Genomic DNA, 14,133 nt, shown 5'->3' on the forward strand with positions numbered 1-14,133 from the left:
CCACCAGTGCTCTTTCCTCCGAGTGGCAAACATCTCTACAAGACGCGTGCGTACTACGTCCGTACAGAAAGTCACGTTTGCGCTCATTTATTGTTTGAAAACGCCATCAAGTTCCGCTTAACGCGCGGCTACACGCTGTTGCAACCACCCGCGTAGTGTAAAACACGCTGCACGGGGGGGAAGTCAGTTGACTGCGCGCGACAGGCAACGATCAACAGCGGGCGTGCGAGCGCATGGCAAAGGGATTGTAACAGACATCCTTCCCGTATTTACCAATCGACAGCGTTTACCCTGACGACGCCATGTGACTGACCTTGTTGGCGTCACGGCGTGTGAAGAAATGACCGAAAAAGCCCGAAGAGGGGCAGGGAAATTGTTTTTCGCATTGTCAGAGGTGCCTTGCATGGTACCCTTAACACCCCCCTCTCCCTTACTTCTGCTAACATAACGGAAAGCTTTGCTATACTGAGAGACTGGCTGGTCTGCCTGTCAACCTAGAAACTGGAGAGCGGAAAATCTCACGTGCAAGATCAATGGATAATATAGCCTCCCTTGATATCTGAAATAAGTCTAAATATTTCTTGGCAAGCCTTGGACTATATTTTGTAAGAATTTGTACTGCGCAAATTCAGATTTATTTTATTGTTATGATGCATGAGACGTGACCCATATTACGTTGTAGCTCTAGAAGTTCCAGAGTTTCTCAACGTTGTACAAAGTCACAATATCACATTGTTGACGGACAGCAGATACATTGCGACCTATAATAGGAGATTAAAGAACAGATGTGGAAGAGCAGACGCTTTCGTTAATTGGCTGCGCATCGCTCACTGCGACGAAAGCAGTGTACGCGATCTGAGTGGGTAATGAGTGGGTGTACATAGCCCACTCATTAACTCGGAATAAAAACAAAGCGCCCTCCGTCGTTAGAAAGCAAGAACATTTGAAAATAAGCTAAGCGTTATTGGCTAATCCAAGCGACTTTGTTTACACACTGCGCATCCACGATGCTTTAGCAGACAGGCGTTTTCCCACCTTTCCCCTCTCATAAAACAGCTGGCGCAGTGGTCCGCAGCCTCCCAACATAGCATCTTTCCCACGGCGCAACTGAAAACTATCCTGTGTGTCAGCGACACTATATACGGACTGCGATGAAAATGAAGACATCCGGATGACAGTTTGGCAGCAGCATACTTGTGCGACTCCTTGAAAGTGTTTGTTTTCTTATTGTCAGGCACGGTGTGCACGTTGGCAAGGTATGCGAATACTGACTGTTAAAAGCGGAAAGATTGAAGAAAACGTTTTCCAGCGCTGTCGACGCATACTGTAACTCAGGATCGCGGGGTCGATGATCTTACAACACCGTGCAAGAAACACCAGCCATTTAACGACCACGCTGACAGAGGAGGCACAGATGGGGCGGGCATCATTCATTAGCCATGCCAGGTTCTTGTCAGAGGCGCGGGCGCAGGCAAAGAGGCTCGCGCGTCTCCTGACGGAGCGGAGAAAGCCCGCACGCCCTGGGAGCGGCGCCTTCTCGTAACTTCGTGTCCTCGGAGCCCTCGGTACACAAGCGCATTCCGGCACGGTCTGCCCGTACCGCGGTAGCTCGTTTGCGCTCCGGCCCAGCTGCGCGAGATCGTATTCATGATCGATGATCACGCGCTGTCCACAGGCTCGCTGCTTTGGCCCCTCTGGAAGCGAGAGAAGCCGGGCCAAAAAGAGTGAGCGCGCGCGCGCACGAGCAGGCAAGAGAGAGGCCCCTAAACGATCTAAATGGAGATCTCAGTCCGCGACAGCGGGATATCCTGCGCCCGAAGACAGATGGCCGAGTTCCGATGGCGTCAGCCCGCTGCTCTTACTCCCACGCCGAAGGGCCAAAGGCCGCTGCTAGTAGAGCCGCCGAACGCTCTCTGATCACTTACGGCGAGGTACGATTGCGTCAGCATCTTGCCATCACCTTGAAACGCGAGCGGGACAAAGACAGGAACGAGCACAAAGGCATTCGCCGGAGTTCCAGGACAAGTTCGAACACTTGCACGAAAAGAAGGCTGCGGCCGCGCTATGGTGCGCTGCCAACCTCGACGCGGGCCCTATACGGTCTGCTCTCGCACGGTTTAGGGCGAAAGTCATCTCCACCATCGATCACGTTTAATGAAGAAATGGGCCTGAATATAAAGAGTGAACGTGCCCTCTGCTCTTCCTGCCGAAGGCCCCTCGCTTCTCTGGTTTATATGGTGACAATTTAGAGGGTATAAAGCTCATTTCCTGTCGTTCTTCACTGCTTTCGATCTCGGAATGTGCGTCATCTTTCTTCTTCTGTTAAATTTTTTTTTCATCTTCTTCTTTCCTGAATTACATTTTCAGGCATCTTATTCTTCCGTCGCATTTGGCAGAGCGGTTGGAAGATTAGGTTGCAAGATACGGCGTGAAAAGAATGGCCAAGTACCAAATGAACGAAATAGTCGGTCGCTTACGATTTTAATTCAACGATACCACTCATATAATTAATGACGGAAAAGAAAAGAACAAAGAATGCTTTCTTAGCCATTAAAAAAAGGAACAATCAATTCCTATGTCTTCCTTAAAGGACAACTGCACCGAAATTTCGGACCACGTAAGAAAGCCTGGTAGCAGATCAGATAGCATAGATATAGAGAGCACCCTCCATGCAAGAATTTACGTTGAAAATACGAGTGGATGCTCGAAGAAACAGGCGCTTTCGACAGGGAAATTAAAAAAAAAATGCGTAGCTTGTACTGGAGACGCAATGCTAAAGAGACAGCGGAGCTGATGGGCACCTAGCTAGTCCTGGGGCGCTATAACGTAAGATGATTCCAAACTGTTTTGATTCCAATTTTTGCAATCAGATTCCACGATTGGTCAAAACATTTTCGGGCCACTCTCAACTTTGCCTGTCTGTCACGCGACGTCACGAAAACCGCGATAGCTCCCCATCTGATATAACTGTACACACTGATTATGAATGATTAAAGCGCACAAAAGAAAAATAATCATTCCTGATTCGACGTCTTTTCGCCATTAGCCCTCTGCTCAGTAGTTGGTAACTACCGTGTCTGCGTTGATGAGTGAGCCATGGGCGTCCACCACAGAGACCGCGTAGGCGCCTCGATTCCAATATCTGGCCGCGTCAACGAAGAGGACTTGCGTTTCGTTACGTTTGATGTTGTCAAGGATTGCCTTCGCTCTCGCTTTTATCCGCCCTTCGTTGTGGGTCGGGTGTATGTTTCTTGGCATTGGATCAACGGTTATTGACCTCTTGGCAATAGTGCATAGTTGTGACCTCTCTGGTGGCATGAAGAGGGGCTGTATGTCTGCTTCTAGTAATATCTCGATGCCCGCCCTTGTGAGTGAGAGCCGACTAATTTGGGCGTTTCGCTGTGCTTCAAAGAGTTCGGTTGCCGTGTTGTGTAGCCCCAATTGGAGGAGTCGTTCCGTGCTAGTGTTTTTAGGGAGGCTTAGGACCTTTTTCAATCGTGTTCTGATTAGTGTGTCGATTTTGTTCAGCTCCGTCTTCTTCCAGTTGAGGGAGGGGGCGGCGTAGGTTACGTGGCTGATGAGGAAGGCGTGAAATGCTTTTATGAGGTTGTCCTCTTTCAGTCCGTCCCTTGTGCTGGCGACCCGTGATATGAACCATGGTGAAGTTGAGGGTGCTCTTTGTGATGCGTTTTAGTGCCTCCGCGTTGTCATTGTTGTAAGCCCCAATGACCATGCCCAGGACCTTAATTGTGTTACACCTGGGGATGTTTCCTCCGTCCCTGGTGTGTATATATAGGTGAACGGGGAGGGAGCTAAGGGGCTGTCTCTGCCTGGGGCCTTGTTTAACACAGGAGGAGCTCTGATTTGCTGGGGGAGAGCTTCAGTCCCGTGTTTGTAAGGAAAGCTTCCGTGGTGTCCAGTGCTTTCCGGAAGTTTATATGCCGGCCACGTGACGACGGCGCACAGGCGGCCAATTTCGTCGCGTACGCTCAAAATGACGCTCAAGATCAAGCCCTGCGTGACAAGCGCGCTAGCTGCGCGTCTTTCCTTTCTAGAAGCGCAGGACGAGCGTGCACGGTATCGCAGACGCGTGACGCGTAGCCAGGCGCGTGCAATAAGCCGCGTGTGGTTCGGCCTTAACCTCAGAGGCGAGGTGCTGGGTTTTAATTCGCTAAACAACAGGTGCACGCCTCGGCTGTTTAAGTGCTATTTTAATACTGCTAATAATTAAAACGTACGCACACATACACACACAAACGCACGCACACGCACACGTGCACGCGCACGAACACGCGCACGCACACGCGCCCGCGCACGCACAAAATACAAGCACACGCGCACACAGGAACACATGCGCACACACGCAGACAATTACCAGCACTGCTGCTTTGAAAAGATCGGTTCAATCCTATCGACTGCTCAGGGGGTCATAACCAATTTAAAGAAAGATAAATTTTCTTGCAGTTGGCCTTTAAAGGGATCCTGTAATCATCGCTTCCTAATGACAAAAGCAGTGGAAACACTCATAGACTGACGATCCCGTTAAAGAACCACAACGACGAAAGACCAACGCGATACGTGTCCCGTAAACTGTACACTGCGCATTGGCATGAGCGTGTTCAATTTTTCTGTGGTTATATGTGTGTTTCTTTCTAGGATAATTGTCATTGACATGTAGTGACATTTTGTTTCGAATTTATAATATACTTTCCTATAACCGTATCTTGTGCAACCACTCCCCTATGTAATGTCGTTTTAAATTGAGAGCATATGAAATCCCTAAAAATAAATAAAATGAGGAAGAGGGAATCCGGAGCCCTCCACTACGGCGTGCCCCATAATCAAAACTGGTTTTGGCCCGGAACACCCCAGAAAGAAGAAGCTAACAGACACAAAACAAGCCGTGCTACTGTTCATCATGAAGTCATGTAGCAAGAAACGTGTGCATAATTGTTGTGCACGTATTGATCTTAGCACAAGGCTATATGCATATGCTATTGACACCAATAACCACAAAACAGAGAGAAAAAAGCACTTGGTGGACTCTTGATTCAGTCATACAACAACGACGTTTATTGAAATTCCGATGAAATTAATCTCTATTTTGTTCAAGTGAATAAAACCTCCCGAATCGTCCCGAATCAACCTTTTCTTCAAATTCTTACGCTTTTCTATAAAGATTGTCTCATTAATGTTATACACGCACACGCTCGAAAGGCAATGCGTGACCAGGCGAGAATAAAATGTCTTTTAGAGCGCCACTCTCCCGTTCCTGCGTTGAGCGTCGGCGTCCCTTGGCGTAACCGAGCGAGCGAGCACAGCGAAGGATGAAAGAGCGAACGCGGAATAGAATGAAATACCCTTTGTTGAAAGGTCCTGCGGACTACAGGGCGAAAGGGTGAGGAGGTAAGCGGAATTCCGCACGAGACGTGCATCAAGGCGGCGACCAGGCATGCAGTGAGGGATTCACAGCGCTATGGAATATAGAGCACGCCGATTATGCAAACGCGCAGCTGCTAAGCGTTAGAGTCGAAAGTAAGCACGCGGATTCCGCAACCGACGCACCGGCTGTGGGAATGCGACCTAACTCGGCTGCGCCGGATTCAAGTGATCACGCGACTGTTTGGCCCGAGGAGCAGGCGGGATTTTGCCCTCGCGTGTATATTACACGAGCTGCCCGAGCTCAGCGCCGCTGCCGAGTGAACCCTGTCGTTCAGAATCAAATTCTTTGTCACAACCTATCGCGAATTCAAAACACCAACCAACATACAACACTCAAAACAGCTGTGCTCAAAATGGACACCAGGGAATATCTTAATCGTCGGTGAATTTTTTTTACTGCGATAGCAATTATATGGACACTCCAAAGCAGATTTCTGCCGTCGGCGTCGCCGTCGCCGTTGCCGTCGCCGTTGCCGTCGCCATCGCCGTCGCCGTCGCCGTAAGGTTCCGTATGACGTCAATGGAGATGAAATCGTCGTCGCGCGCCGCCGAACGCTGTATGTGCGAGTGCAAGGGCGCGAGAGACGCGCGCTTTCACGGGGAGTGAACGCACGGCGGAGAACAAACACGCGTTCTGCGCCGTGCTCCCTTAAGGGTTGCAGAAGTAGGCGTCTCTGTCTCTTTCCTCCTTTACAATCACCATATATGTAGAGCAAACGCGCCCTCTTCCGACGCGCGAAAGGCCAGGGGGGGGGGGGGGGGGGGAGGCGACGTTTAGCTGCGGCACCGAGTGCCTATTTATATCAGAGGCTCCGGCAACAGTCACCAACGCCGCACGCATTTTGTGCGAACGCGGGCAAAACGCCGACGGCGTCGACAAAAGTTCTGCGTGTTGCCGGTGCTGCTGCATGTCCAAGTTTATACAGCTGATTAAGCTACTATCATTACTCCGCATAGCTCTCTACAAATTTGCTATCGCAATTGATGCTTCGCCTTTAAGGTGAAACTGCGAGAACTTTTTACTTCAAACACTTATAAAAAAACCTACTAGATTTACCCTAATTACGTCACTACAGCTGCAGATGAATTATCTACCCAGGCATAGATTATTTGCAAAAATAACCAAAGCAATCACGGGCGCGATCTTGTACGCGTTCCAAAATGGAACGGAGGCGGTCCGTTCCATCGAGCCGCACACGATCGGTCAATTTGAACCGTGACGATCAAATTGACCAATCGTGTGCGGCTCGATGGAACGGACCGCCTCCGTTCCATTTTGTAACGCGTACAAGATCGCACCCCAATTGACTAGTCGAACTAATTATTACATTAATTAGCTTTCTAGTTACGAACTTTGCGGCACGTGTTTATGAAAGAAAGCTGGAGGGAATCGCCGTAAAAGTCTAGCGTGTTTCTTCGATTCAAAATGGCCATGTAGACCGAAATAACTGGCTTCAACTTAATCGTTCAATTTTTTTGTTCACGCACGCGGCACCGCGACGCGCGGCTCGCTGTCTACCTCCTCTGTGACGTAGATGGGTTGCTTAAAAGGAAGCCGCGCACTGGCATTTCCCTCTTCCCGCGAGAGCTGCCCGATTGGCGCTTTGCATGGCTTCAGATTAAACACGTAACCACTTCAGCAGCAGGGCCGAGACAGTCCGCCTTATCGCGTGGTATGTGACGAAGCTTCACTTAACGCCGCCCCATACGTCACAGCAAGCCGCCCTTCGCGATGCCGCATGCGTAATGAGGTAAATTTAACAAATAACCTGATGGCTGTTACTTTGTTCTACATAGTAATGTTGAAATGTAGAAACAGGGAACTAGACTTTTCTGATGATCCACACCAAATTTCCTGTGTAAAAAAAGTTGCCAACGTCTTCCAGGATCTTAAAAGTGCAAAACAACGCTGGCTTCCCGGACATGCATACGGCGTGGATGTGGAAAGGGAGGGGTCAGAAACAATGCGCTGTGGCTGTAAAGGCGAGAGCCTTTTCGAAGGAAAGAGCAGGTTTCGTCGTCGGGGACGGACAAGCCTTGAAACAAAGAGACAATGCGTCAGCTCGTCTTCAGGGTTCTTTACTTTTTTCTTTTCTCCCGTGTCCATGCACCGCATTCACCGTGCCACGCGCTCTCCTCCAAACCACTTTCTTGTCGGCTTCTATGCGCCGCACAGTGTAGCAGACGACGCTACCACTATACTTGAAACAGGCGTTTCAACAGTGGCTACGGCGGCTGTAGTGGGTCGTGGATGAGGTTCTCTCACATAAACTTGGGATCCGGTACTCAAGCATTGAAATTAGTGCAGCCTGTGAAATGTTGCTAACGCTTCTTAGGTCCTCATGTATTTTCATAAAGCGGAGCTAGTCTTTTAATGTTGCTGCTAAGTGAACTGCCGTGGCGTCACGCTGTAGAGCACGCAAGGACTCCACGTAAACATTTTCAGGCCACACCAGCGCAGTAACGAAAAAAAAAAAAAGATTCGTCAAACAGACAGGCGGGAACACACACGGTTGTAGCCAACCGGAAGGAGACATCACCATCATCTTGAGAGGAGGGTGATGGTTGATCAAGCCACGCATTCTACGTGGCCTGAGCAACGCCTTTCACGTTGCATAAGAACAGCTGGCTCTGTTACTTCTGCAATGCACTAGTAGTTTGACTCAAGCATTTCAGTGACGGTACTATCGCTTTGTACCATGGTTGTGTGATATTCAGTACTGTATTGATCCTGTATTCTGTTCTCTTTGGTTACGAATAATAATCTTCTCCTTCAAGAGAGGCACTCAAATGCTATAGGTGCAGTGCGCGACCAGGTGACAGTAACGGTCTTTTTAAATTTCTTTCCATTAACGCTCACTAAACTAACATAATTAGCACAGCTACCTGATAGCCATATGTATACTTTCAATAAGTCAGAAGCAATTGTGACCTTTTGAGCAACCCTAAAGTGCTACAAGCGTTCTTTTGTTGCAACTCTGATCGCTTCGAAAAGGTGAATGCACAAAAATCTCATGGCCGTCGCGTTTACGCCAGAAGATTATTGGCGAAAGGTGAGTAGAGGATTAGATAAAGTGATGCGTTAAAGAAATTTTAAGGCATAGGGTGGACGTAGCACAGTGGCAAGTGGAGATCGATATAAAAATTTGTCGCAGTTTCACCCGAAAGGCGAAGCACCAATTGCGATAGCAAATTAGTAGAGAGCTATATGGATTAAGGATAGTAGTTTTATCAGCTGTATAAACTTGGACATGCAGCAGCACCAGCAACGCGCAGAACTGTTGTCGACGCCGTCGGCGTTTTGCCCGCGTTCGCACTAAACGCGCGCGGCGTTTTTATATAAATACGTATTTGTTTCCGCAGCTAAACGTCGCCTCCCCTCCCTCCCTCCCGTCCCCCCACTCTATATATGGAAAGGAGGAAAAAGACGCTTAATTCTGCAGCCCTTCAGGGAGCACGGCGCAGAACGCGCGTTTGCTCTCCGACGTGCGTTCGCTCCCTGTGAAAGCGCGCGTCCCTCGGGCCCTTTCACTCGCACATACAGCGTCCGGAGCGCGGCGACGATTTCATCGCCGTTGACGTCATACGGAACCTCACGGCAACGGCGACGCCGACGCCGAAGGCAGAAATCTGTTTTGGAGTGTCCATATAATTGCTATCGCAATAAAAAGTCGCAGTGTCGCCCGAAAGGCGAAGCATCAATTGCGATAGCAAACTTACTTGTAGAGTATACGGAGTAAGGATAGTAGTTTTATGGGCTGCTTAAGTTCGCTCACTAACTGAATTAACAAGCATGGTGTCAGCGCGCTCAAGCAAACATGAATAGATCACACTCGATGACTGCAGCCAAGCACTGTCAAAACGCTGGCGTGAGTAAGCGCGGTGAGCAATGACCTAAAGTTCGTGTGGTATATCGCTTCAACGGAAACTGAGCGGCGAAAACACAGCGCATACAAAGGTCAGAGCCGTGTGGAGACCGCTTTCAAGATACGGTGCGCGCGATAGCCCTCAGCCACGCAAAGTACAAGTATACACAGTCACTGGCAGAGTAGAAGTCGCGCAACGTCCCTCCCGCGCTGCCTTCACGCTTTCCTCCTTTCGCGTGGGAGATTGAGTCGCCAGTTCCCCTTGCGCCCGGTCGCAAGATGCGCATTTATGCCGCAGCTAAACGACGCCTCCCCTCCCTCCCATCCCCCCACGGCCTTTCGCACGACCGCAGACGTCGTGTTTGCTCACCGCCGTGCGTTCGCTCTCCGTGAAAGCACGCGTCCCTCGCGCGCGTTCACTCGCACATACAGCATACGGGAGGCGGCGACGAGTTTATCGCCGTAGGACTTTACGCGGAACCTCACGGCGACGACGACGGCGACGGCAGGAATGCGCTTGGAGTGTCCATATAATTGATCGCAACAAAAAAGGTTATCGTGCTGTGGACTGGTGATGATTCATGCATTAAAAATAACGCTTCTGCCTTCTTTCGACAGGTACATTTTAACACTATACAGTGTGAGTTTGTCATTAATGTACAAGGAAACATGTAAACACTATTTCGAATAATAAGACAGACAGGACGCCTAAATCTGGTTTTATTAAATATCTATTAGCGGTACGAAATCGTTTCCATTTCAGGGTTATTAATTTGTTACATAAATGCTATATAAAAACGAATGACACAAAAATTAACGTATTTGAAAGTATCGTTCGTTGCACCATTGCTCTGACTCGCTGGGGCACTGCGTTCCAAGCTTTGTAGCGTTTGCCAGCGCTGCCGGTGAAATCAAAGTTCATTGCAGACACTTCCTTGTTTGCAGATTCGACCTTCACGGCAGTCGCTGATCTCGTAGGCACGGTGTCATCGTGAAACGCTTGGCTGGACACAGGAGCAGGAAGGACGCTTTTTGGTGCAGGGATCTTGGACTCCTTCCAGGAGTTTCTGCATAGTTATATTAATTTATCACTAGCGAACCCGCAACTATGCTTAAGTAAGGCGGTAAGCAGTATACTAGTATATATTAAAAAAAGAGAAGGATGAGAAGTTGCGCGCGGGTGGGCGCAAGCGGTCGTATCTATAGAAGCAAGATTGATTAAATATTATTCCTACATGTGTCCCTCACAGCTGCTTTCTCTATAGGCTCAGTCAACCAAGTAGTGTTCTCATTAGTTCACCGTGCGGCGCCCACCTTGGCGTAGCTGCTCATCAAAAACTTTCATAACGTTGCTCACCGTCTGCGCAGGGGTTTCTCGTGCGAGGCGCCCACATTGCAGTGGGTGCTCGAACGGCGATGAGAGCAGGGATGACAGCTGCGGCTGCGGGAAGACGTCACCAGTGCAGACGTGGCCTCCGTGCTCCCCGTCCACGTTGTCGTGCGAGGCGTCGAACAGCACAATGTAGCCCTGGATGTTCCGTAGCGTGGTAGCCGCCTTGCACCAACTCGCGTCGCCGCAGCGCGTCAATCCCTCCTCCTGCCAGCCAAATTTGGCGTCCCGTTGTGTCGGCTTGCTGTTCTGCCAAATGTTCTGCCACCCGCCTCGCCATGCTGCAGTCCACTTTGTCCAGAAGGATTCCCGCTGCGAACAGTCTCTTCGGGGAAGGGCTGGAACAGCCCCGTCGTCGTCCAGCGGACCGCTTCGCCGTCGTCTACAGCGCAGGTGATCCCTTCTCTGACTGTACTGATGCATCCCAACGAGCCACGTCATACCCTTGCGTCCAGCGTGGCCGAGCGCCTGGCGGTCAGATCGCACGTGGTCTTCATCATCTTCGCCGCACGCGATATTATGATGATGATGATGCCTTATTTAATGGCACAAACCCGCTGTGTACGTGGGATATAAAGGCACGCAATGTTCGCCGTTGTACCGAGAAAAAAAGTTGTCGCAGTTTCACCTGAAAGGCGAAGCATCAATTGCGATAGCAAATTTGTAGAGAGCTATACGGAGTAATGATAGTAGCTTTATCAGCTGTATAAACTTGGGCATGCAGCAGCACCGGCAACACGCAGAACTGTTGTCGACGCCGTCGGCGTTTTGCCCGCGTTCGCACAAAATGCGTGCGGCGTTCGTGAGTGTTGCCGGAGCCTCTGATATAAATAGGCACTTGGTGCCGCAGCTAAACGTCGCCTCCCTTCCCTCCCCCTCCCCCCCACGGCCTTTCGTGCGTCAGAAGAAGGCGCGTTTGCTCTACAGATATGGTGATTGTAAAGGAGGAAAGAGACGCCTACTTCTGCAGCCCTTAAGGGAGCACGGCACAGAACGCCCGTTTGTTTTCCGCCATGCGTTCACTCCCCGTGAAAGCGCGCGTCCCTCGCGCCCTTTCACTCGCACATACAGCGTTCGGCGGCGCGCGGCGACGATTTCATCTCCATTGACGTCATACGGTACCTCACGGCGACGGCGACGGCGACAGCGACGGCGACGGCAGAAATCTGCTTTGGAGTGTCCATATAATTGCTATCGCAATAAAATATGTTTCAGAGAGGTTTGTAACCATATGTAATAGGACAAACTGCTGGTGTTATCTAAATTACATTTAGTAGTAGTACAGGTTGCCATTCTGTCATTCGATTCGGTCAAGTGGATCATTGTCATTCGATTCGGTCATTATATCATTCGGTCAAGTGGATCCCACTTGACCTTTCAAGAAAAAAAAAAAAGTAGCGACGAACATATAAGGCAGTAGTGGCAATATACTGTCTCATTGTATTGTGTAATAGCTATCATCATTATCAGCCTTGGTATCCATTCTGTAACTATTATGGTCCACCGGTTATCCATCCTACGCATTACATGGCCTGCCTTGTATGTAGCTAATAATACGAAGCATTCTTTGCCTCATTCCAGCACTTCGCGTTAGCTGGGTAATTTCCTGTTTCATCGTTTTTAGCTGCACATCATTTTCGAGATATGCACCACCAATTACACCAAATTCTTGCCCTCCTTGTAAGCTGACAACACCAAAAAATTGAACTATCGGTTGAGAGAATAGTACCAAAAGAGACATCTTCATGTTAGCCGCGCAACAACTGGCACTATACCAGATTTACACCTTATATCCCTATAGTATATCCACGTGTATACAGACGGATTGTGCCATAATAATTCCTCTACAGCAGCATTCGTCAAGCGACATTTGGCATTACAGAAAACGTTTAAGTTAACCCGAGTGACATCTTGCACCGTCGCTGAGCTGTTTGCGATAGTATCGGCGTTGTGCTTCATAGCATCAGTAGAGAATGCGGAAAATTGTAATTTTTAGGGATTCTCAAGCCGCACTCGCCTCACTAAAAAGTAGAGACGAAAAATTTTTGGAATACATATTGTCACGCTGCACGGCGCAGCCGTAGGAACAGGTAGTAGAAGTGTGCGCGAGGGGCTGGCCGCTGCCTGTTGGGCTTGGATGACCGTCCTGTTCTTTTAGTGCTACGCTGACCATCCATCATTCTTGTAAATAAATCCATCCCATCCGTTACAATTTGGTGGAAGGTGCTGGGTACATCACACTGGACGACCGAGCTCTACTAACCCTTCGACGCAGCAAGTGGTTGGCCGGGCTACCACCGGCAGACGTCGACATGAGCGATTCGGACGGAGGCGACGTTCGCGAAGAAATCGTAGCAGAAAGCATTCGCCCGAGGGAAGCCGGTTACTGGACACCTCATAGAGAAGCACGTACATTTTTAGGCAAAGCGAATGAGGACGTCGAGGACTGGTTGAGACACTACGGGAGGGTGAGCCGCCACAATGAATGGAGCACGGCTTCCCAGCTCTCTAACGTTGTCTTTTTCCTTGCGGGAACTGCCCTCATATGGTTCGACAATAATGAGGGCTTGCTCACAACTTGGGACAGGTTCGTCGAAGAGATAAAGAAATGCTTTGGTGATTCACGTACGAAAAAGAAAAAGGCTGAGCAGACACTTTCACGACGAGCGCAGTTACCGGGAGAGACGTGTACCACCTATATTGAAGAAATCCTGAAGCTTTACGGAATTGTGAACGCAAACATGTCGGACGAGGACAAGGTCGGACACCTACTCAAAGAAATTGCCGAAGATGTGTACAATTTTTTGATCTCTAAGGAAGACCTCACTACCTCGTCCGACTTAAGGCGTCACTGTCGTACGTTCGAGGCTTTGAAGACACGCGGCATTCTTCCGAAGTTTGGTTGGCTGGACAACGTGACCAACATAGCCAGTGTGGACGTATCTGTCTCTAACGACCTGGCTGCTTTGGTACGGCACGTTATTCGAGATGATCTGGCTCATTTTCAAGGCCCAGCTGCCAACCGCCTGTGCCACCAATGCTCCGTTGATGAGCACTACTTGAAGGCGCCGGCGGCCTTGCCGCGACCTGTCTGCGGTGACCGCCCCGTTTCCGACAACGCCCATGCCCAGAGCACCATGATCCAGCCACAAGCAACGAGTTTTGAACGTCGACATGACAGACAACCGCGACGTGGGTCGTCTCCCGTCTTCAATACGCCTTGGAGGGTTGCACCCAACATCAATGAAAATCGCAGCCCACCTTTGTGCTTCAGCTGCGGGGCTCAGGGACACATCGCCAGGTATTGCCGCCGTCGCCCACAGCGTGCTTCGCGAGATCGCGCATATCCGCCTCGCATGCAAGAAGCTACGTCCAGGCAACCATTTGTCCCTTTCCGCCAGCCACATCGAGACTATACGTACATGCGAAGGAATG

This window comes from Dermacentor silvarum, chromosome 1, assembly GCF_013339745.2.
Source record: "Dermacentor silvarum isolate Dsil-2018 chromosome 1, BIME_Dsil_1.4, whole genome shotgun sequence".
NCBI classification, from domain to species: domain Eukaryota; kingdom Metazoa; phylum Arthropoda; class Arachnida; order Ixodida; family Ixodidae; genus Dermacentor; species Dermacentor silvarum.